General features: G+C 43.2%; 1 long non-coding RNA gene across 1 annotated transcript in view; it reads left to right on the top strand.

Moving 5' to 3' along the window:
* Positions 1-25,699, top strand: part of LOC121817627 (uncharacterized) — a 186,070-nt gene that overhangs the window by 29,230 nt on the left and 131,141 nt on the right. Inside the window, exon 2 of the long non-coding RNA XR_009599911.1 lies at positions 20,695-20,752. This is a non-coding gene — a long non-coding RNA (uncharacterized LOC121817627). The remainder of the gene's footprint in view (positions 1-20,694; positions 20,753-25,699) is intronic.

Raw genomic sequence — 25,699 nt, 5'->3', positions numbered from 1 at the left:
GGCCACATTGTCTTGGTTGGTGTAGCTTTGAGAAGTCTTGAAGTCAGGTAGTATTAGTCCTTTGCTTTATTCTTCTCCTTCAGTGTTGTGTTGGCCATTCTGGGTCTTTTGCTTCTCCATATAACTTTTGTGATTAGTTTGTCAACACCACAAAATAATTGCTAGCATTATGATTGGGATTCCATTGAATCAGTAGATCAAATTGGAAAGAACTAATATCCTGACAGTATTGTCTTCCTACTCATGAGAATGGGATTTATTAAGTAAATGGAACTCTCCATTTATTCAAATTTTCTTCGATATTTTTCACCTGAGTTTTGTAGTTTCCCTTTATAGATCTTGTATGCGCCCGTGAAATGGAGCAGCACCCTGCTGTCCGCCCCCCATGTCCTCTGCTTGCCTTTTGTCTGTGGAAAACTTTAGTCAAAGAATAAGTTTAATCAGAGAAGTGAGAAATGGGCAAACAGTCAAAGGAGACTAAATAATAATAATGTAGTCCTTAAGGACAGCCAGGAATCTGTAGTTCTTTCTCAAGGGCTAAAGATAATATTCTGAGCCATATCCTGTGAGCTGTCTGCCAGATACCAGAACACCAGGTGGAGAAGTTAACTACACGATGACCAAACTGTACCCAGGACATGAGCTGCCACAATCCCGAGAACTGGACGCAAAGAAATGGGAACAAACAGGCCCTGCAGCTGAAGGCTAACTGCACCTAAAACAATCGCGGTGCTGCTGCTCAGACTGGTGATGACAAATTTGAAGATGACTGTTAGAGATGACTATGCTTTTTCTGGATGTAACTGTCCTCCGCCCCCAGCTCTGTCTATAAACGCTCTCACCCCCTGCTTGGCCTTTGGACACATGTCCACCACCCTCCCACCCCAGTTGCCAGCATCTGAAATAAAGCAAACTTTGGTTTCCACCAACCTGGCCTGTTTTTTGACTTTTGAGTGGCAAGCAGTGAGACCCCATACACACCCTTTTGGTAATGCTTGTATATGTAAGAATCTCATTTTTGGGTGGTGCTAATGTAAATACATCATGTTTTTAATGTCAAATTTTACTTGTTCATTCCTGGTATATAGAAAGGTGGCTGACTGTTACATATGAACTTTGTATCCTGCAACCTTGCTGTAATTACTAATTAGTTCCAGAAGGGTTTTTTTTTTTTTTTTTTTGTCAAATCTTTCAGATTTTTCTACATAGATGATCATGCTATCTGTGAACAAGAACAGTTTTATTTCTTCCTTCCCCAAATGTATACCTTTTCTTTTCTTGTCTTACTGCATTAAGCAGTACTTCCCTATACAGTGTTGAAAGGCAATGGTGAGAGGGTCTCCTTACTTTCTGATTTTAGTGGGAAGAGTTCAAGTTTCTCACAATTAAATATAATGGGTAATGTCTTTGTCTGTTTTGGTGTGTATATATATATATATATATATTATAATTTGATGAAGTACATTTTTTCTTTTTGTTTGTGCTCATCTGTCTTTTAAATGAAAGATAGGAATCATAAAGCATTCTCATTAAGCACAACATATAATAAAATTGTATCTCAGTCACATTTTGTGGCAAATAAAGGGTTGGAATTGATATGGGAGAAATGGAGAAAGTGAGGGCAACTGTTTACTTGGACTTATGAGTTCAAAGTATGGTCGAATGTTAGTCACCGATTTGATTGAATACCTAATAGTCAAGGGTAACTGTTTGGGAACTCCTCTAATCCTTAAACCTTAGTAGCTTTCCTCTGAAATGGGCGAAACAAAGCTACCAATAGGAAGTTATTTTCTGGGCTGCAGCAATGTTACCTCAAGGGTGAGTGAAAGTGAGGATAAGGTGTTAGAATGAGCAGGAGCTTAATAGTCAGACTGTTGGGAGTTCCAGCTGGGTTCTCTAGGAACCAGATGCTAAAATGGAGTTAAGAGTACCAAAGGGGTAGGACCTCTTAAAGGAAAAGACAGAAAGCAGGTTTGGCCAGGAGGAGGAGGTCTCAGTCTGTGAAGCAAAACTGATAATGCTTCTGTCAGCCCAGCGGGGCACCCTGGAGCAAAATTGCTTGTTAGAGGAGTTACACGTTGGTAGAAAGGGCTAGGCTGTGTACCACCATCTTGCTCATCCATTGGCTGGTGGCCGTACTTGAGAAAAGCATGACTGTGGCTTAACTGCTGGGGCCACTAGAACCAACACTCTTGGCATCAGGACAGCAAACCCTTTACTGAAGGGGTGATAAAGGCAGTAAATCTCCATGTATGCTATACAGACAGACCTGACATTCAAATCCCAGCAACATGTAACCGTAGGCAACCACTCTGCCTCCAGCTGCAAAATGGAGAGAAGGCCTTCCTTACGTGGCTGTGAATATGAGGGGATCAAACAAGACAAGGATGAACATGGTGCCTGATACAGCCCAGGCATTCTGTAATGTTCCTCCCTTTCCCCTAGATGGAAATTAGCCAAGGGAACATCCTGTTCCATGAATCAGTTCCCACTCTCTTTATAAACGTTGTTTCCTCTCATTTTCCACTAGGGAATCAAGCCCCCTCTGGCAGTCTTCTGACCTTCTGGAGGTGTTGCCTCTGTGTCCCAGGGCTGGTTGTGTCCTTTGACTTGTTCCTCTTCTGTCTTTCTCTGTGGCTGTTGGCTGTCCCAGGCGGGGACCACTGGAGGATGCTAGTGTGAGGCAGAGGTAATGCTTCCTGGAATGCACCAGAAATAAGCAAATTGCGCCATCTTTTTCAGCTGCCTGCGAGCACATTCCATTGGTGATTCCTCTAAGTAGAAACCATCGTGTTCCTCTGTCTAAGAGCCTCATCAAAAGCCTGAGGACAAATTTCCCTTCCTTCACTTAAGGTCTCTGCCCTGGGAGGTGGGACAGCACCTGCATGGGAAAGAGCAGGATGTGTTCTGTGGAAGTCAGTATCCGTCCTCAGGGTGTCCTGGCACAGGGACCCAGGTCTCCAACATCCATTTACTTCCTCTGTGCAGGTAATTGGGCCTGATTTACTGGGGAATCTCAACTTGTTGGAGTATAAACACAAAGCAATCTTATTTCTTCCAGTAACTGCCCCTGGCTTTACCCTGCCAGATCTCTCTTTCCTGCTGGGGAGCAACTCCCTTAATGATGTCTTGGTCTGGTTCCATAACTTTCCAGCCACTTTCGGTTACTAACAGTCTCATTCTGGTAATTAAGATTCAGTCTTTTAAATATTTAAAAGTTCCATGGCAAGCTTGATTCAAAACTTCATTCTTCTTTCTCCTCCCCTTCAGCGTCAGTTAGAGCTGGGTGGGCCCTGATTGTTTGGTCAGAGGAGGGGAAGTGGGGACTGGGTTGACGGCACCCATTCTCACCCTTTTCAAGGCCTCAGCGACTCTGTTTGAGGCTGGGAGGAGGGATGGGGAGGAAGAAGCCTTTTGATATGACTTATGGGGACAGGTTGAGATTCCCAGGTGGCACAATGGTAAAGAATCCGCCTGCCAATGCAGGCGACGCCAGAGATGCAGGTTCAGTTCTTGGGTCAGGAAGGTCCCCTGGAGCAGGAAATGGCAACTCACTCCATTATTCTTGCCTGAAAAATTCCATGGACCGAGAAGCCTGGCGGGCTACAGTCTAGGGGGTCTGAAAGAGTCAGACAGAACTGAGTGCACAGCACGTGGGGACAGGGGAGGCGTCATGCTTCCTTTACTCCCTCTGGGTTCTTTCCGGTTCTGCTGGATGCTGAAGATCCCACCCCAGCCCTCGTCTCCTCCATCTCTGAGGACCATCCTCTCCTCCCAGCCCCGCCTCCTCAGTTGCCCCTTCCTTTGGTCTCACTAGTAATATAGGCCCCCTGTGACTCCATCCTCTGGCTTAGATCTCCAACTCGTGATTCAGCCCAACCTGGGTAAACCTTTGGTTTCTGCCCTAGAACTGACTTTTGTGCATTTCCGTGTGCAGTTACAGGGCCTGCTGGGGTGGCTGTTGTCTTCAAGGCCACCTGGACCTAGGATGGGAGGGCTGCCTGCCGTCTTCTTCCCATTTATGCTGTACCAAGTCTGCTGGGTAGGCTACTGCAGTGGGCCTCTTGCTTTCATAATCTACAGGTACCAGTCTTTACACTCAAGTATGACCCTAGACCTCAGGGTGTGAATGTCAAGAGCTCTGCTCTTTTTCTTACAGTGGAGGGGAGGAAAAAAACAAGCATGAGACTGCAGTGCTTGGCTCCTGGACTCAAAGGTCTCTTTGGCAATGCTCTGAGCCTGTGAGGCACGGTGGGGTCTGTGCGTCCTCTTTCCCTTTGCACTGGGGCCGGGAAGCCATCTCTTCTCCGCAGGGGAGAGGAAGGCCTAACCTGTCCCCACAGGCCCTCTCTCCTTGTCTCTTAGTCCTTTTCTATCCTGACTGGAGGTGAGCTGGGTGCTGGTTGATTTGAGGGTTTCTGGTGCCTCCATCTGGAGAAGAAAATGGCAACCCACTTCAGTATTCTTGCCTGGAGAATTCCACTGATAGGGAAGTCTGGCGGGCGACACAGTCCATGGGGTGGGCTGAAGGGACTTAGCATGCACACAGTGCCTCCATCAGCTCCGTGTGGAGGTGGCTGGCGCCATCTGCTGGCAGCTTGCTGCTAGCTCTCTATGGGTGATTTGGCTCTCATAACCTTGGCTATGATTCAAGCATTAATGGGAAAATACATGAGGATCTGCCCTGCAGTACACAAGAATATCCTGTCTCTTCTCCTTACTGTGTTGAGGTTACTCTTCTTGGAAGCATTCCTTGATCAAACCTCATCAGATTGAAATTTTTTATTGTGCACCCAGGTTCTCAATTGATAAAAATAAGCACATACACGTGTGAGTGAATAGATCAGTTATCTGTGTCTTGCCTAATTTTATGTGTTATAAGGATAGCTAGTGTTTATTGAACCCTTGCCATATGCCATCTACTATCCTAAGCATGCCACCTACTTCATCTCATTCAGTCTTCACACCACAATCCAAGGAGCTAGATGCTATTATTATGCCCATTTTATAGATGAGAAAACTAAAAGGAGGTAAAAATGTTAAATAGCTTCTCTAAGGTTTATAGGCTTAAAGTGATATAAACAGGTGATTTAAATCCCAAGCTAATACCCTCTACCAATATTCTATTCTGCCTAATTGGTTTCATATTGTGGTCCTTCTGTCCCCTTCCCCCAGTATCACCCCTAAAGTCCTACGTAAGTACTTGTAGATCAGTGTGAAGTATTTTCCATGGTAATTTTGTTTAGATTAACAGAATTTGCCCAGTTGGGGCTTGTGCAAGAGCTGAACTAGCCATGTAAGATTTCAGTCAACTTGTAAATGGGCCAAACTCTGTGGTCATCTTGAAGTCATCAGCACAGATCCTTTGGACAGAAGGCTGAAACTGCCTCATCAAACCCCTTCTCTAATATTTTCAGATTAATTTTTTCCCAGGGAGGCCTAGGGTCCTGAACACACACTCCAAGACTGTCTACCTGAGCAATTCTTTTCATCTAAAAAAGAGAATCCCTTTTGTTTGTGGAGCACATTTACTTCCATTGTCTCCTAGGTAACCACTCTGAGTAGAAAGTTATTATTATCCTTCTCATTTTAAGGGTGAGGAAACTGAAGCATGGAGACTAGACACTTGCCTGAGTTCACACAGGTCATAGGTGCTGGAACTGGGGCCTGGAACCAAATCGTCTTCCTTCACTCTGCCATGAGGCATGCCCATGCTCAGTGTCTTTTACCTGAGACTTTCAGGCCCCTGCTCGCTTGCTGAGGCCTCTGCTCCCCGGTGGTATTTCTTTTTCACCTGTAGCCATGTCCGCATCTCTTGGTTCCGCCTCCTTCTCTAGCCTCCTCTCATTGGCCTTACCCCTACCCTCCCTGCCTCTCCAAGGGCCTGGAAACCTCCAGGCAGGGGGACTGGGCCTTGCCGTCTTCTGACTGTGACCCCTCAAACCCCTGGAGGAGTTGCTCACTGTGTTTATCGTCCTTAGTCATGGCGGATGTTATTTACTGTCAGCTGAATGCATTTCCAAATAAAACAGAAGATGAACAAATAACCACAGTGACAGAGCTATAAAAAACTCTGCCGGCTCGCTCACTTGAAGAAAAGCCGGCACAACTAATTAACCTGGGCAGGCCTCTGTGGTGTTTGGAAACAAGCTTGGAATTAATACCACCCTTCTCAGCTGCTGGAGCCAGCCTCTAAATCTTCTCTGGGCAGTAGCAGTAGCGAGACACAGAACGATAGAGACAGTGAGAGGCCAAAATGGGAGTAGACAGAGACAGTGAGATAAACCCAGTTAGCCGTCTGCCTCCATACCCATACAGAGCATCTTGGCTAGACTCCGGCTTCTAGAAAGGAAGACAGACAGACAGATTGCAGCTTTTCTCAAAGCAAGAGGTAAGGGGAGAAAATGGAGACTTTGTCTAGCTCAGAGTACATCTTGTTTCTATACCACTAAAGTCGGAGAATCAGAAGCTTCTGGTCTGGAAGGGGCTTAGGAGAGGTCATCTAATTCGGTGATTTAAAATTATTTTTAGCAGCGAAACCCTTTCCTGGAGTGAAATCACACCCAGAAGCACAATGAAAGGAGCAGATAGAAGTGGGGCTCCATCTGGATCTTGCTGATCCTCGGGCCCACCTGCACCTCCTAAGGTGGCTGCATGCTCAGCATCCTCAGGGCTCTGGAGACTTTAGCTGGGGAACTAAAGCTGCCTGGTCTCCATGTGACAAGGTTTGGGGAGCATCCCTGGTTCTTCACTGGGTTCAGGCTCTCCAGATGGAGGATTGTGGCAGAGAGGATCCCCCAGCTGAAGGGGGTGGGTTTTCTGCTGCCGCTGCTGCTGCTAAGTCACTTCAGTCGTATCCGACTCTGTGCGACCCCATAGACAGCAGCCCACCAGGTGGGTATACCTATTCTCTTGTCCCTGGACTGCTGGGTTCTTGAATTCTGGTTACTTCCCTGAGGACCTTTGTTGGTAGGCACTGAGGAATAGGCTTGTTAGCCTTCAGTGATGGAGTCTCAGTGGGTGAGCTTTGCCAAGCCATCACCTGACCCTGGCTTTGCCTCAAGGAGGCTCTGTGTAACTCCACATCAAGTTCAGGAGGGGGAGCCAAGAGTACAAGAAAGACACCTCCTTCTGGGAGAATATGGAGGTGGTCATCTAGGTATGTCCTGTAGGGACACTGACAATCTACAGAAAAATTGTATTGCATATATATATATATATATATATATAGTTATTTTTTTCCTCATAGAGGAAAGGAAGACAGTGGCCTAAGCCTGGAAACAATCCAACCAAGTGGTCCTGTAGGGATTTGTCTGGTTTTCTCTGTGGGGGCTGTCAGAGGGCCTCTTGTTCCGGAGGCCCAGTTCTCAGCATTAAGAGCAATGTTGGGTGAAGGCCCTCTCCTGAAGTCAGCAGTGGAAGGAGTGAAGGATGGAGACCAGGCACTGTATTTGGAGCCTTCCCATCACCGATTAACCCTGAGTGCCCTTGGCTCAGGCCTAGAAAACAGCGGGGCACAGTAAGGAGGAAAAAATACAAATCAAGAAGTAAGGCTTTTTTTGAAGGAGAAATTATAAATTGCAATTTAATCACATAATCACTTTGACACTCTCAAGCAAGCTAATTTCTTCCCTTGCCTCATTTCATCCATTCGGTGAGATGAATCTTAATGAATAATGTCCTATGAATATTTAATTTTTGATCAATTTGAATTTTCTCTGGCATACCTGCTGGAGACATAAATCAGTTCCTCTTCTGCCCAGCCGAGTGGAGTTGGACAGTGGCCTGGGTGGATCTCTGCCCACCACTGCAGAAGTGGTCTGCCTGAAGGTTTTGGGGTTCTGCCACCATCTCAATATTGAGACTTGGACCTCCCTGGATGCCTTCCCTAGGCCTCTCCAATACTGCTGCACCAGCGGACGCCTGAAGCCAGTGTGTCCAGCCAGATGAGATGCATCTGGAAATGACTCTCCACAGGTGCCCCCTCCTGCGCCATCCTTTCTAATCAGTAATTTAAAGAAGCCTCACTCCTAATACTGACTTTATCCTTCCTGGCCCCTGGGACAAGTGTCATCATTCAAAAGACTATCTAGAGGCAACATTAGAAGAAGTACTCTTCGCAGCTATTTAAGAAGTCTTCCTTCATGAGATATTTTGATATTTTTACAGTGCTTTACAGTTGACAAAGTGATTTCTCATCCATCTTTTCTTTTCATGTCTTAAAAATCCTTGTGTTTGATCTCTCTTTCCTGACTGTGAGGTAAGACAATGGCATTTGCGAGAGCTCTTTCTTATTCTGGGTCAAAGGAGTAAGTATAGGAGCTCACATCCTGGAAGGACTGCTGAGTTCAAAACCAGGGAAATGAGTCCAAACTGAGCTGCCCTTTATAAGGGGAGAAGATTGAGTGTTTGGACTGGGAGGTAGAGGAAGAAGAGGAGTGTCTTTTTAAAAAATTCTTTTCCATTATAATTTATTACAGGATTTTGAATATAGTTCTGTGTACTATAAGTAGATCTTTGTTATTTATCTATTTCATATATAGTAGTTTGTATCTGCTAATTCCAAACTCCTAATTTATCCCTGCCCCCTTCCCCTTTGGTAACCATAATATTGTTTTCTATGTTTGTGAATCTGTTTCTGTTCTGTAAATCGGTTCATCTGTATAATTTTTTAGATTCCGCATGTAAGTGATATCATATGCTATTTATCTTTCTCTGTCTGCCTTCGCTTAGTATGACAGTCTCTAGGTCCATCCATGTTGCTTCAGATGGCATTATTCCGTCCTGGTTTTGGCTGAGTAGGATTCTTTTGTGTATGTGTACCATATTTTCTTTATCCGTTCATCCATCAGTAGACTTTTAGGTTGCTTCCATGGCATGGCTATTGTAAATAGTGCTGCTGTGAACACTGAGGTGAATATATCTTTGAAAGCTATGGTTTTCTCTGGATATAGGTGCAGAATTGGAGTTGCAGGATCGTATATAGCTCTATATTTATTTATTTATTTTTGAGAGACCTCCATACTATTTTCCAGAGCAGCTGCACCAATTTACATTCCCACCAACAGTGTAGGAAGGTTCCCTTTTCTCTCCAGCATTTATTATTTGTAGAAAACGATGGCCATACTGACTGTATGAGGTGATATTTCGTAGTTTTTTCTTTCATAATTTCATTTATTTTGGCCATGCTGGGTCTTCGTTGCTGGGGGCGTTCTCGAGTTGCGGTGCATGGGCTTCCCATTGCAGTGGCTTCTCAGTGTGGGCTGCGGTAGCTGCGGTTCCCAGGCTCTAGAGCACAGGTTCAGTAGTTGTGGCGCATGGGCTTGGTTGCTCTGCGGCAAGTGGGATCTTCCTGGACCAGGGACTGAACCGTGTCTCCTGCGTTGGCAGGCAGATTCTTTACCACGGAGCCACCAAGGAAGACCCCTCATTGTAGTTTTGATTTACGCTTAATAATTAGTGATGTTGAACATCTTTTCATGTACCTGTCCGTTATCTGTATGTCTTCTTTGGAGAAATGTCTGTTTAGGTCTTCGGTCCATTTTTTGATTAGGTTGTTTATTTTTTTATTGTTGAGTTGTATGAGCTGTTTGTATATTTTGGAAATTCAGCCCTTGTCAGTTGCATTTGCAAATATTTTCTCCCAGTCTGTAGGTTTTTGTTCTGTTTATGGTTTCCTTTGCTATGCAAAGACTTATAAGTTTGATTAGATTCAATTTGTTTGAGAAGCGATAAAGAGGGGTATCCTTAATAGGCAAGCTAGAGATGGGCTCAATAATGAGTCGATGACAGTACTTTTTGAAAAAATACTTTAATTGCTTAAAAGGGATAGATAACACGTTTAACATGTGTTTTGAGTGAATATCCGTATATTGTAAATTTGTTTTCCTGGAGTTCTCCACCCATGAAAGCAATGAGTTTTAGTTCTTCAGGAAAGGCAGGAATCATCCAAAACAAAGAGGTCATTTTTAGCTTTACATCCAAAGGCAACTTCCTGTTTTTGAGTCCATCAGGACAGAATAGTCTTGAAAGTAAGGTTTTTATGAAAAGAAAAAAATTTCTAAATTCACTACTGCCTTTTCCCCAATAATATGATCATGGAATTTTCTTACAAACAGTGGGATAGAGATGATTCAGGCTATGGTGTGATGGAAATCATTCTTATTTGTTGGGATGCTGAGAGTTTGTAGTTGAGTAGAGGTCTGGGATTGGAACAAAGAGTTCACAGAGCAGAGAACTTTGTAATTGGAGAAGAAGGACCGGAATCGTGGTTTTTAGCTGTGGGTGCTAGTGTGTCATCCTGACAAGTCAGTCAGAGAAGTATAGAAACCAGATTAGATAAACAACCCAGTGGCAGAGGTCAGTGTTGACCATAGGTTAGTTCACCTTTCCCATTACTACAAATTACGTACATGTCACCGTCTACTTAGTCGTCATTAAGGAAGAGTCAGGGTGGTGGTGGAGCATTGCAGGAGGAGATCTGGAAGTCTGAACATTTACTCTGCAGAGACTGAACCATTCAAAGAAATGCTTATGTTGAGGTCTTGACTTGACTGAAGTTTCTAGAACATAGAACTTGAGACAAAGCTTACATGTTCAAGTGTTACTCAACAGTGCTGTCCTAGGGTAGCAAAGATAAAGGAGAAAAGGAAAGTGAGGCTGGGAAGGAGAGAAGGCATTACTGAGCTTCACAAGAAAACTAATTTTGTTGTGGAGACACATGGGACTTCTTTCAGATGAGCTGCGAGGAACCACCGCATCTCAAAAGAGTCAGTGGATGGTTGGTTTGTTTGTTTACTGTTTTTAACTCTTTCCTGTATTTAGTGGTCAACATTTGTCTCACTGGACTATGATGTTGTGTTAACTGGTCCTCCTGGGAAGATTCTGAGGAGGTAGGAGATCATGGGTCTGTGCTGTGGTCCTTTGTTGTAGTTTAAAAATGTATTCACAAAAGCTTTCATACTCTCCTCAAGTGATACACCCAATTCCTCTCCCAGTGTGCGCTAGTCTTAGTGACTTTCTGCTAACAAAGAGAAAAAAGGGAAGATGACTGTGTGTGGTTTCAGAGAGTAGGTCATTGTGTCTTCCTCCTTGCTGTTACTTGTTCTTGGAGAATCCAGCTTCCATGTTGTGAGGATGATCAAGCAGCCTATGAAGAGACCTACATGGTGAGGATCCAAAGCCTCCTGCCAGTATCCGTGAGAGTAAGCCATCTTGGAAGCGGACCTCCAGTTTCCAACTTCACTGAAGTCCAGTCAAGCCTTCAATAACTGCAGTTCCTGTCATCATCTTGACTACTGTCTCATGACAGACCCTTGGCCAGAACCACTTAGCTAAGCCACTTGAAGATTCTTGACCTACAGAAAAATGTGTGATAAGAAGTTGCTTTAAGCCCCAAGCTTTTGAGTAATTTGTTACTAAGCACTAAGTCAAAACACACCCTTTCTCTGAGTCTGGAAGAGATGAGAAGAATCAGAATCTTCATGGATCTTGTTGAGTCAGACCTCGGCACCAGAGCTGCTGTGGTTTCTGCCATGGCAGGTATGAAAGAATATCTGCTAAAGCCCTCACTTTGGAGAAGGCTGAGACAGCAGGCAGTTTTAGGATATGAGACAGTGGTGGTTAGAGCTATCTATTGAATGCATGGTAGAGGGGAGAGGCAAATAGGGCCAGGCAAATCTGGGGGGAGACCCATATACTGGGTCTGGTTCATCAGACTCCTAGTCCTCTAATTCCCACTAGGATGGAGTTTCTAGAAGCACAATTGAGCATGTTACAGAGAAATAAAGAAGCCACAAATGTTTCGCATATGTGCATAATAGTGTAACATTGAGACAATTGTTTTGTTAATATAATAAATTCCCATCGCAAAAAATTGAAACAGTATAGAAAGACAAAGCAAGGATCACCCAACAACCTATGATCCAAAGAGAACACTATTATATAACTTAATTTTTATACTCAGTCCTTAGGCTGACATTTTCCCTTGCCAGTAAGTATAATTACACTTATCTTTTCATTAAATATATTAAAGTAGGTGTTCCTTCAATCTTGGAAAATAAAAAAGTATAATCATACAAATGAACCACTCAATGTATGTAATAATAAACTAGACTCAATTGAATTAAGAAGAAAGAATTAGTGACCTGGAAGTTTCTCTGAAGAATGACCTAGAATATAGTAGGAAGACAAAGAGATGGAAGAATGAAGAGATGTAAAGAACTGAGTGGGGAGATACAACATAGATAGAATTGGAACATTAAAGGATGGCAGAGGAAAGGAGAGAGAAGTATTAAGAAAGATAATGACGGAACAATTTCCAGTCCTGATAAAAGACATTATTTCTCAGCTTAGCAAGTCCAGTGACTCCAAAACAGGATAAAGAAAAAGAAACTCACATTTTGTAGAAAATCAGAATACTAAAAGGAAAAGAGAGCATCCTAAAAGTAAGTCAGAGAGAAAAGATAGATTACCTACAGAGCAATGGGAATTCCACCCACAGGTTATTTATCAATAGCAACAACAGAAGCCAGGAGACTAAAGTGCTAAGTGGAAATATTATGCTAAAATTCTACCACCACTAAATTTTCTCTTAAACATGAGGGTAAAATAAAAGCAAATTAAAAATGTTTTAGAAAGAAAAAAATGATACAGTTGATTACCCAGAGAGACTTGCTAAAAGAACTTATAAAGATAGACACATGGAAGAAGAATGATCCCAGGAGGAGATTTGAAGTGCAAGAATGAATGGTGAAGAAAGAAAGTGGAAGATGTATAAATGAATACTGATTGTATAAAACAATGCTAAACATCATAATCACTGTCATCATCAACTACTTTGCGGAGTTAAAAATCAAGTTAAAACTAGGATCATGGACCAATGTATACAAATTGACTATGTTTGAACAGAGATCAAAATAGGAAAAATGAAACTTTTCTTAAGAGATACATAGATGTATGGCAAAAGTATAAAGAGAAGGAAAGAAAGGGAATAGCACAAAATTTGGGGTAGTGGGTTACTGAAGTGGGAGGAGAGAGATGCATGAGGTGGGACATGGCATGTATGAGGTTTAAAGGTATGGTGAATATTAAGTTAGGTGTTTGGTACTTGGCTTCCCAGGTGATTTAGCAGTAAAGAATTCACCCGCAATGCAGGAGATGCTGCAGGAGTTGTGGGTTCGATCCCTGGGTTGGGAAGATCCCCTGGAGAAGGAAATGGCAACCCACTCCAGAATTCTTGCCTGGAATATCCCATGGACCAAGGAGCCTGGCGGCTATAGTTCGTGGGGTTGCAAAGAGTTGGACATGACTTAGTCACTAAGCATGCATGCATGGGTACTGACTATATATTTTTTTATTATGGCAATTCTTTAAAATGTAAATATCTATTCTTTTTTTTTTTTACTGAAGTATAGTTGATTTACAATGTATAATTTCTGTTGAACGGTAAAGTGATTCAGTTATATATATTCCTTTTTATATTCTTTTCCATTATGGTTTATCACAGGATATTGAATATAGTTCCCTGTGCTATCAGTGGGACCTTGTTGTTTATCCATCCCATATATAATAGTTTCCGTCTGCTAATCCCAAACTCCATATCCATCCCTCTCCTCATCTCGCCCCTTGGGAACCGTAGCCTGTGAGTCTGTTTCTGTCTCATAGGTAGGTTTGTTTGTGTCATATTTTATACTCCACATGTAAGTTATATCGTATGGTATTTGCCTTTCTCTTTCTGAGTTACCTCACTTAGTATAATAATCTCTAGGTCCATCCATATTTCATTCTTTTCTAGGGCTGAGCAATATTCCATTGTGCATGCTCAGTCGCCTCAGTGGTGTCCAGCTCTTTGCAACCCTATTGACTGTAGCCCACCAGGCTCCTCTGTCCACGGGATTCCCCAGGCAAGAATACTGGAGTGGGTTGCCGTGCCCTCTTCCAGGGGATCTTCCCAAGCCAGGGATCAAACTGCTATCTCCTGTGTCTCCTGCATCACAGGCAGATTTTTTAACCACTGAGTCAGCTGGGAAGCCCATTCCATTGCGTGTGTGTATACACACACACACACACACACACACACACACACACACACACACATATATACCGCATCTTTTTTATTCATCTGATGGACATTTAGGTTGCTTGCATGTCTTGCCTATTGTGAATAATGCTGCTATGAACATAGAAGTGCATGTTTCTATCTGAATTACAGTTTTCTCTGAGTATATGCCCAAGAATGGGATGGCTGGATCATGTGGTAACTCTTCTTCTAGTTTTTTAAGAAACCTCAATATTGTTTTCCATAGTGGCTATACCAATTTACGTTCTCATGAATTGTGTAGGAGGGCTCCCTGTAAACATCCATTGTACATACTTTTTGTAGGTATGAAGTGATAAAATGATGTTGTAATGACCATTGTTATGTTGTGTATCTTTTCACATACCTTAAGGTTCAGTTCAGTTCAGTTCAGTTGCTCAGTCGTGTCCGACTCTTTGTGACCCCATGAATCGCAGCATGCCAGGCCTCCCTGTCCATCACCATCTCCTGGAGTTCACTCAGATGCACACCCATCGAGTCAGTGATGCCATCCAGCCATCTCATTCTCTGTCGTCCCCTTCTCCTCCTGCCCTCAATCCCTCCGAACATCAAAGTCTTTTCCAATGAGTCAACTCTTTGCATGAGGTGGCCAAAGTACTGGAGTTTCAGCTTTAGCATCATTCTCTCCAAAGAACACCCAGGACTGATCTCCTTCAGAATGGACTGGTTGGATCTCCTTGCAGTCCAAGGAACTCTCAAGAGTCTTCTCCAACACCACAGTTCAAAAGCATCAATTCTTCGGCACTCAGCCTTCTTCACAGTCCAACTCTCACATCCATACATGACTACTGGAAAAACCATAGCCTTGATTTAGATGGACCTTAGTTGACAAAGTAATGTCTCTGCTTTTGAATATGCTATCTAGGTTGGTCATAACTTTTCTTCCAAGGAGTAAGCATCTTTTAATTTCATGGCTGCAATCACCATCTGCAGTGATTTTGGAGCCCCCCAAAATAAAGTCTGACACTGTTTCCACTGTTTCCCCATCTATTTCCCATGAAGTGATGGGACCAGATGCCATGATCTTTGTTTTCTGAATGTTGAGCTTTAAGCCAACTTTCTCACTCTCCTCTTTCACTTTCATCAAGAGGCTTTTGAGTTCCTCTTCACTTTCTGCCATAAGGGTGGTGTCATCTGCATATCTGAGGTTGTTGATATTTCTCCCGGCAATATTGATTCCAGCTTGTGTTTCTTCCAGTCCAGCGTTTCTCATGATGTACTCTGCATATAAGTTAAATAAGCAGGGTGACAATATACAGCCTTGACGTACTCCTTTTCCTATTTGGAACCAGTCTGTTGTTCCATGTCCGGTTCTAACTGTTGCTTCCTGACCTGCATACAAGTTTCTCAAGAGGCAGGTCAGGTGGTCTGGTATTCCCATCTCTTTCAGAATTTTCCACAGTTTATTGTGATCCACACAGTCAAAGGCTTTGGCATAGTCAATAAAGCAGAAATAGATGTTTTTCTGGAACTCTCTTGCTTTTTCCATGATCCAGCAGATGTTGGCAATTTGATCTCTGGTTCCTCTGCCTTTTCTAAAACCAGCTTGAACATCAGGAAGTTCACGGTTCAGGTATTGCTGAAGCCTGGCTTGGAGAATTTTGAGCATTACTTTATTAGCATGTGAGATGAGTGCAATTGTGCGGTAGTTTGAGCATTCTTTGGCATTGCCTTTCTTTGGGATTGGAATGAAAATTGACCTTTTCAGTCCTGTGGCCACTGCTGAGTTTTCCAAATTTGCTGGCATATTAAGTGCAGCACTTTGACAACATCATCTTACAGGATTTGAAATAGCTCTACTGGAATTCCATCACCTCCACTAGCTTTGTTCATAGTGATGCTTTCTAAGGCCCACTTGACTTCACATTCCAGGATGTCTGACTCTAGATGAGTGATCACACCATCGTGATTATCCGGGTCATGAAGATCTTTTTTGTAGAGTTCGTCCATGTATTCTTGCCACCTCTTCTTAATATCTTCTGCTTCTGTGAGGTCCATACCATTTCTGTCCTTTATCGAGCCCATCTTTGCATGAAATGTTCCCTTGATATCTCTAATTTTCTTGAAGAGATCTCTAGTCTTTCCCATTCTGTTGTTTTCCTCTATTTCTTTGCATTGATCACTGAGAAAGGCTTTCTTATCTCTCCTTGCTATTCTTTGGAACTCTGCATTCAGATGCTTATATCTTTCCTTTTCTCCTTGGCTTTTCACTTCTCTTCTTTTCTCAGCTATTACTAAGGCCTCCCCAGACAGCCGTTTTGCTTTTTTGCATTTCTTTTCCATGGGGATGGTCTTGATTCCTGTCTCCTGTACAATGTCATGAACCTCATTCCGTAGTTCATCAGGCACTCTATCTATCAGATCTAGGCCCTTAAATCTATTTCTCACTTCTACTATATAATCATAAGGGATTTGATTTAGGTCATACCTGAATGGTCTAGCGGTTTTCCCTGCTTTCTTCAATTTAAGTCTGAATTTGATAATAAGGAGTTCATGATCTGAGCCATAGTCAGCTCCTGGTCTTGTTTTTGTTGACTGTATAGAGCTTCTCCATCTTTGGCTGCAAAGAATATAATCAATCTGATTCTGGTGTCGACCATCTGGTGATGTCTATGTATAGAGTCTTCTCTTGCATTGTTGGAAGAGGGTGTTTGCTATGACCAGTGCATTTTCTTGGCAAAACTTTATTAGTCTTTGCCCTGCTTCATTCCACATTCCAAGGCCAAATTTGCCTGTTACTCCAGGTGTTTCTTGACTTCCTACTTTTGCATTCCAGTCTCCTATAATGAAAAGGACATCTTTTTTGGGTGTTAGTTCTAAAAGGTCTTGTAGGTCTTCATAGAACCGTTCAACTTCAGCTTCTTTAGCATTACTGGTTCGGGCATAGACTTGGATTCCTGTGATATTGAATGGTTTGCCTTGGAAATGAACAGAGATCATTTTGTCATTTTTGAGATTGCATCCAAGTACTGCATTTCTTACTCTTTTGTTGACCATGATGGCTATTCTATTTCTTCTGAGGGATTCCTGCCTGCAGTAGTAGATATAATGGTCATCTGAGTTAAATTCACCCATTCCAGTCCATTTTAGTTCGCTGATTCCTAGAATGTCGACATTCACTCTTACCACCTCTTGTTTGACCACTTCCAATTTGCCTTGATTCATGGACCTGACATTCCAGGTTCCTGTGCAATATTGCTCTTTACAGCATCGGACCTTGCTTTTGTCACCAGTCACATCCACAGCTGGGTATTGTTTTTGCTTTGGCTCCATCCCTTCATTCTTTCTGGAGTTATTTCTCTCTCTAATCTCCAGTAGCATACTGGGCACCTACTGACCTGGGGAGTTCCTCTTTCAGTATCCTATCCTTTTGCCTTTTCATACTGTTCATGGGGTTCTCAAGGCAAGAATACTGAAGTGGTTTGCCATTCCCTTCTCCAGTGGACCACATTCTGTCAGACCTCTCCACCATGACCCACCCATCTTGGGTTGCCCCGTGGGCATGGCTTGGTTTCATTGAGTTAGACAAGGCTGTGGTCCTAGTGTGATTAGATTGACTAGTTTTCTGTGAGTATGGTTTCAGTGTGTCTGCCCTCTGATGCCCTCTTGCAACACCTACCATCTTACTTGGGTTTCTCTTACCTTGGGCATGGGGTATCTCTTCACGGCTGTTCCAGCAAGGCGCAGAAAATTCCTGTAGTGAAGATTTTGAGGAAAAGGATGAGTATAATGCTTTTTCTTTCATGCTTATTGCTACCCTCCCACCCACACTAAAAAAGATGTACCAGCTTGTACTCCTACCAGCAGTGCACAAAAGGGCCCATTTCCCCACACCCTAGGAATACCTTTTTTTGTGCATTTTTTTTTTCTAAAATGTGCTCTTACCATATATGCCAGTGTGGTGAGCTAGACTTCTTTAAAGAAATTGAAAAGCATGAATATATTAAGAAATAGGAAGTAATCCCATTATACAGAAACACTACTAAAAATCACCAAGGCTGAGTGACTGTTCCAGGTTCACCCTGTGACCCAGCTCAGTGAACTTTTCACTGTACCCACTGCTGGCCAAACTCCACCGAACCTTTGTTTTGGAGCAGTCTGTTGCTGCACAAGAAAATCTCTCCCAGAAAAAGAAAGCCAGCAAAGAAGGCAGGAGGAATGTGTGTTTTGTAAGGTGCTGGGGGATCTGGTGGAGTAGGTAGGGGTGACAGGAAAAGTTTTCAGTATTTATACCCTCGAATCTAAGCATTACTCCCTTTCTTGGTCCTTAAGCCCCTGATGATAAACTTTGGAGACAGAGGGTTGGAGCCCAATTTAATCAGACCAGTGTCTGGCACATGAACAATATTTACTAAATATTAGTTGGCTCTCAGATAAGCCCTGGTTGATATTTTTGTTACCTAATATGGAGGGAAAACTGTCCCTTTGGCTGGGCCAGATTTCTTTCTCTGCATGAAGCGAGTCTGGGCCAGGTTGGGAAGAGGGATGAACTGACCTTCCAAGGTCCCTGCCTGCTGGTGAGACAAGGACGGTCGGCAGGCAGTGATGCAGTGAACATCCCCCCGCCCCCGCTCCCGCTAGTGAGCATTGGCTTTCTTTGCTCCAAGTGATTAGCAGGGAGATTGGCAAGCGGCAGTGGCAGTGGAAGTTTAATGTTCTGGAAACCCAGTCTTTTTTCTTTTTCCTCTGAGGTTTTCCCTGGTGAGTCAGGAAAAGGTCTTGCCACTTAATAGGCAGACAGGAATGGGGCCTGGGAGTTTTGCCATCAGAGACTGGAATTTATCACTGTGACACCAAACCCAGGCATGCCTGCATTTGTTGGGGAGAAGTGGCAGGTTGGAGGAGGGAACCTTGGGGACATTGTCCCTGTAAGGTCACTGAGACCCACGCCCCTGAAATTTGACCCATTCAGCCCACGGCAGGCCAGGAAGCCTTTGGACCGTCGCCTGGTTGTAGGAAGTGGATCAGTTGTTTCTGCTGTTAATCCTCTGGCAGGTCCTAAGTACTTGTGCCTGTTAAACACAAGATCATGTGTAATTGCAGGAGCTGACAGACCTGTGTTAATATCCTACCTCAGTTCTCTTCTTGCTGTTTGATATGGAGGAAGCTTCTCTGTTCCTCTGAGCTTCTGTTTTCCTCCTCTGAAAATAGACGTAATAATCATTACCTTTAAAACTAAGGGTGGCACAGCAGGAAAAATCCGCCTGCAATGCAGGAGCCACAAAAGAATTGGGTTCAATTCCTGGATCAGGAAGATCCCCTGGATTAGGAAATGGCAACCCACTTCAGAATTCTTGCCTGGAAAATTCCATGGACAGAGAAGCCTGGTGGGCTACAGTCCATGGGGTCCAACAAAGAGCTGGACATGCCTGAATATGCATGCACTTAAAATTAAGTGGTGTATGCACCTGGACAGGCATACGAATAGAGTGGTAAAGATCAGAGCACTGGAAGCAGCTTTCCTGGGTTCAAACCTGACTCTGACACCTTCTACCTATGGAGACTTGGGCAACTAACAGCCTCTCAATAGCTTGGTTTCCTCACTCGTAAGACGGGAATAATAATAACACATATCTTATAGAGTCATTGCTTAAGTGAGTTAACATTCGTGGCATGTTTAAAACCATGCCTGGCACATAGTGAGTGTGGTACATGTTGTCTATTTTTTTCCAAGTTTCCGCTTCCCCCTTTTCTTTCCCTACCTTCTCTTTCCCCTGTGTTATTTGCCAGTCTATATAAGACCTGATTTCCATCTTGGTTTCCTGATTTTTAATCTGTGCATATGGGCTTTCTTTGTGGCTCAAGCGGTAGAGAATCTGCCTGCAATGCAGGAGACCTGCATTTGATCCCTGGGTCAGAGGATCCCTGGGAGAAGGAAATGGAAACCCACTCCAGTACTCTTGCCTGGAAAACTCTATAGACGGAGGAGCCTGGCAGGCTACAGTCCATGGCGACACAACTGAGCAACTGACATGGAGGGCACCCTTGCTGTCTGGGGCCCCAGCTCCTAACATTCTTACTATATCCTTCTCCTCGGGATTACAGACTTCCCAGGAGGCCTGGCTAGGTGGATCCGGCCTAGACAGTTTCCAGAACCCACTGATATCTTTCTGATTCTGTCACTGCCTTTGCCCAAAGACCTCTGCTGCCTCTACCTGGGCCTCTCTCAAGGATCCTGTGCTGCCTTCTTAGCTCAATGCCTTCCTGGTTTCCTCTTATTCTCTCCTAATAGTGCTACCAGGGTCCCAGCAGGCCCCAAGGCTAAGTCCATCCAAGGGACAATGAGGTCTCCCTGGTTGGCCTTCATTTCCAGTGAGCCCAAGGTGGGCCAAGGCCCAGAGCTTCCTTGCTCTTAGTCCAACATTCCATCCAGATACTGCACGTTGCTGAGTATAAAAATCCTTTCTGGGACCTTGTGTTTTGCAAGGCAGCCAATCTCATTGTTGAAGAGCTCTAATGAATAACAATGACAACAATAATAAAAATAGCAGCTATTATTTACTGAGTAATTACTGTATGTCAGGTTACTTTACATATATCATCTTTAATTTTTACAGCAACCCTGTATGATAGGTTTTATTACTTCTATTTTACAGATGTGGAAAATGAGGCCTAGAGAAGATAAGTGATTTACCTAAGAGGTACAACCAGCAGGTAACCCTGGTTTGCTCACCAAACCAGTAAGTTTCCAAAGCCAGCACTCTGTCATCTGCACTGAACTGGATTCTGCCTCCTTGTCTCCTCCTTCACTGGGGAAGGCAAGACACAATCTGTCTTCCTTCTTCCGCATGTTCATCTTCAGTGGATTTGAGAAAGCTGTCATGTCACTTTTAAGTTTCGTCTTCTTCAGGCTAAATCTCCTCCAGTCTTTGTTAAATCATGTTGCTGTTTCTGGGCATCTCAGCACCTTGGCTTCCCTCCTCTGGACACCCTGTTGGTTAATGTCTTCCTGATGTGTTGTGCTCTGTATCCCAGACTCAGAGCTTGAGGCATTTTGACTGTCTCTCGGCAGCGTACTGTCATTGTTTACGAGCACAGGCTTTGCATGTAGGCTGAGCTGGGTTCAAATACTGACTCTACCCATTTTACTAGCTGTGTAATTGTGGCAGACTGCAATTTCCAAAGATGGTTGACTCTGTGTATCCCATCCCACACGTTCTTGCAGTGTGGTGACACTCTTCTTGTCAAGTAGTGGGGTCTGTGTTCTCTCCCCTTGAACCTGGGCAGAACTTCATGACTGCCATGACCAATAAAAGGTGACAGAAGTGACGCTGTGTGAGGTGAGGTCGTAAAATTACCATGCATTTCTATCTTGTTCTGTTTGGAATTTTCCATTCTGTAAAAAAGCCTAAACTGACCTAAGTGAAAGACCATGCGGAGAGGCCAAGTGTGGGTGTTTGACTGATAGCGCAGCTGAAATCTCAGCTTATAGCCAGCATCAGCCACGTACATGTAGTGAGGAAATCCTTTGAAATGGCTACCTCTCCAGCTGCCACCTGAACCATCCAGATGAGCCCAGTAAGCACCCAGAATAAAACTGTTGTTTTAAGAAACTAAGCTCAGAGATAATACTATTGACAATAATCAGAACGGTGATCTTAAACTTTACTCAAGCACCCTGAGTCTCAGTTTCTTTACCTGTGATGTAAGGACTGTGAAATATACCTTATGGGACATCATCAGATAGTCAATACTGAAATCAGATTGATTATGTTCTTTGTAGCCAAAGATGGAGAAGCTCAATATAGTCAGCATAAACAAGTTGACTGTGGCTCAGGTCATGAGCGCCTTATTGCAAAATTCAGTCTTAAATCGAAGAAAGTAGGGAAAACCACTAGGCCATTCAGGTAGGACTTAAATCAAATCCGTTATAATTATACAATGGAGGTGATGAATAGGTTGAAGGGATTAGATCTGGTAGACAGAGTGCTGGAAGAACTATGACGTTACAGATGTTTGTAACATTGTATAGGAAGCAGTGACCAAAACCATCCCAAAGAAAAAGAAATGCAAGAAGGCAAAGTGGTTGTCTGAGGAGGCTTTACACATAGCTGAGGAAAGAAAATAAGTGAAAGCCAAAGGAGAAAGGGCAAGATATACTCAACTGAATGCAGAATTCCAGAGAATAGCAAGGAGAGATTAGAAGGCCTTCCTAAATGAGCAATGCAAACAAATAGAGGAAAACAATAGAATGGGAAAGACTAGAGATCTCGTCAAGAAAACTGGAGCTATCAAGGGAACATTTCATGCAAGAATGGGCATGGTAGAGGATAGAAATGGTAAGGACCTAAAAGAAGTAGAAGAGATGGCAAGAATATACAGAAGAACTATATAAAAGAGGTTTTAATGACCCAGATAACCATGATGGTATGGTCACTCACCTGGAGCCAGACATCTTGGAGTGTGACATCAAGTGGGCCTTAGGAACAATTACTAGTAACAAAGCTAACCAGAGGTGATGAAGTTCCAGATGAGCTATTTAAAAATACTAAAATACGATGCTGTTAAAGTGCTGCACTCAATAGGTCAGCAAATTTGGAAAACTTACCAGTGGCTATAGGACTGGAAAAGATCAGTTTTCATTCCAGTCCTAAAGAAGGGCAATGCCAAAGAATGTTCAAGCTACCATACAATTGCGCTCATTTCACATGCTAAGCACGTTGCAGTCCTTGGGGTTGCAAAGAGTCAGAAGAGACTTAGGGATTGAACAGCAGCAACAAATGAGATTTAAAAGATAACAGATATAAATGGATAGCCATTATGCACTTGCCACATAATAACTGTGTAACAAATAATTAATCATGATTAATGACATTATGAATGAAATAGGAAGGGGACCTGAGTACGAAGTAGAGACTGAAGACTAGGAAACAACTTGCAGTGGGGCAACCTTAGGGGAAGATGCTGAGAGCTGAGTCACAGGTTCCAAACGTGCAGTGAGCTGTGAGCCAGCAGCACTAAGGCTGGCGGTGAGAAGGCGGGAGCTGGTTGTCGGGAGGTGCGGGCAGGACAGAAACATCTTACTTAGGGGAAGCAGAGTTGGGATTGAGCACTGGGCACCCCACAACAAACTTCAAAGGCGAGAAGGACTTGTGTGAGCATTCTGGATAGTCAAGGTTGCTGCTGGTAAAATGAACAAAGAACTAGGTGAGGCCCCAGGGAAGATGTCTGGTTAAGCTTGTGTGTATGGTGTTTTGTTCTGCTTGGCTCCCCTGCTTCAGAAGGCAAAGATCTGAGTCTGAAAGGTACAGCTTGCTGAAGCAAGTGTCTGAAACATGCAGGCAATCAGGAACTCTTAAATCTTAAAAAGACAAACTAATTACCCCATTGCCTTGAAAAACAAAACCCACCACCACAAAACCCCATACATACTCCACACCCACAGATAATACATCTGCTTATTATAGAAAAGTTATGTACAAAGCAAAAAAGCAAGATAAAAATCACCCATATTCTTACAACACAGAGGTAACATTTTAGAGTACAGGTAGCCTTCCAGAGGGGATACAAAAATAGAATCATACTGTGCAGACTGTGTAGTAACCTCTTATCACCTTTGATATACCATGGACTTCTTTCCTTGTGAAGTATGTGTCTGCAGGTCTGAATTTTTCAGATTGGGGACATGTAACAGTGTGCCAGGGGTTCTATGAAAACTGGTTCATCACACCAGACCATCAGTTTTACTCAGTGGTAAAGAGTAAAAAATCTAGCTGCAATGCAGGAGACCTGGGTTTGATCCCTGGGTTAGGAAGATCCCTTGGAGAAGGGAACGACTACCTACTTCAGTATTCTAGACTGGAAAAATCTCATGGACAGAAGAGCCTGGTGGGCTACAGTCCATGGCGCAGCAAAGAGTTGGACATGACTGAGCGACTAACACTTCCAATTGTTTTCAGCAGAGTGCCAGGGGTTCTATGAAAACTGTGGTTCATCACTTCAGAGCATTAATTTTACTCAGTCATAAGTTGCCTAAAATAATAATTTTATATTAAAACAAACCTAGAAATAGTATGAAAGAGAGTGCAAAATTTGCATGAATTTTTAGAGGGTATGAGACTTCAAAGAAATATCTAGCTTGCCTCATTTTCCAGTGCCATCATTTTTAATTGGCAGGTAGCCATCAACTTATGAGGCTCAGTCAAATGGACTGAGAGAGAAGAGAGGAGAAATTCAGGGGCAAGACCTCAAGACCCTTCCATGAAGCATAGGGCCCCTTCCCTGATAAGCAATAAAATGATCTGAAGGGCAATGTGAACGTCTTGATGTCATGGCTTGGCCTTTAGAGACTGGGTCTAGGTGGGTGACTTAATTCTAAGCTATGCCATCCCTAACCTCTCCCTCCTAACCTGTTGACATAGAACAGTTGAAGGCTGAGGCTGCATCTGGTTAGGGACAATGTGGCTGCATTTGACAAGGTACTCAGAACTAACCCAGTAACTCCAAAGGTGGTCTTTAGTGTGAACAACTCTGCTATTTCCACCCCAGCTCTGCTAATAATAAGCTCTGTGACCACAGACAATTTACTTAACTTCTCTCTGCTTCAGTTTTGCCATCTATAAATTGGTGATAGAAGTAGCAGCTAATAGGGTCATTGGCGGCATTAAATGAGAAAAGTACAGTACTTAAGAGTATCACTTGGGACATAGTAAATTTCAATATATGTTAATTATTATCATTATGTAATCTACAATTGCATAAGCTTCTCATGGTAACTATGTCCCATTCTTGCTTCAAACTGAGCTTGTGGCTAATTAAAACTCTTGGGTCTTTTTCACTGGGATTGTTATCAAGTTTGTATTCTCTGTGCTGTTATTAGTTTTTAATTGCATGGCTTATTAATGTTCATTTACTTGATCCTGGTCTAACGTGTGGTAGCTATACAACAGCTAAGTTTTCCTTTCCAGAGTCAATTGGGTTTCACATTTAATGACATTTATTCCCCATTTTGCAGATGACACAACTGAGGGAAGGAAATTACTACTATTTATTGTGCCCTTTGTGCCAGCCATTGGGATAGGTGCCTTGCGTAGGGCATCTCAGTTAATCCTCAGAACAAATTAAAGATGCAGGGTTTATTACATCATCTTACATATGTGAAAACTATAGCTCAGTGTGGTTAAACAAATTGCCCAAGGTTATCTGGTTGGCTGAGTAGTTTTTCCCTACCTCACATCATCCCCTAGTTTTGGGTTCAACTGTAAACTTTAATGGTGTGTTTCTATTCAAGCTGATGAAGTAGATGTTTTATAGGACAAAGCCAAGGACAGAGACAAATCACTGGAAAAGCCCTTCTAGGTAGATCTTTGACTCTCACGTCAATTCATAAATCAATACTCTTTGTAGAGGATCATTCAACCACTGAGACTGGAATTAGATGCCGCTGTTGGAAACTGGGGTCCAGAGCTTCTTAAGAAATCATAAAGAAACCTTCTTCCATCACATCTTTGAGGGAAGAACCCCCTTGTCCCAGCTCTTCCCTTGTCCCTTCTCAGCTGGAATCCTGATGCTTATAGAGTCACATGTCCGGAATCAATCCCAGAAAATGTTCCTTTTCAAGCTGAGTGTGAGAAGTTTTCAGAGCACTCTGGGAACAGCCGG

Source organism: Ovis aries, chromosome 1 (assembly GCF_016772045.2).
Source record: "Ovis aries strain OAR_USU_Benz2616 breed Rambouillet chromosome 1, ARS-UI_Ramb_v3.0, whole genome shotgun sequence".
Lineage (NCBI taxonomy): Eukaryota > Metazoa > Chordata > Mammalia > Artiodactyla > Bovidae > Ovis > Ovis aries.
The sequence above is the reverse complement of the archived record's forward strand: the minus strand, read 5'-3'. Positions and strand labels throughout refer to the sequence as shown.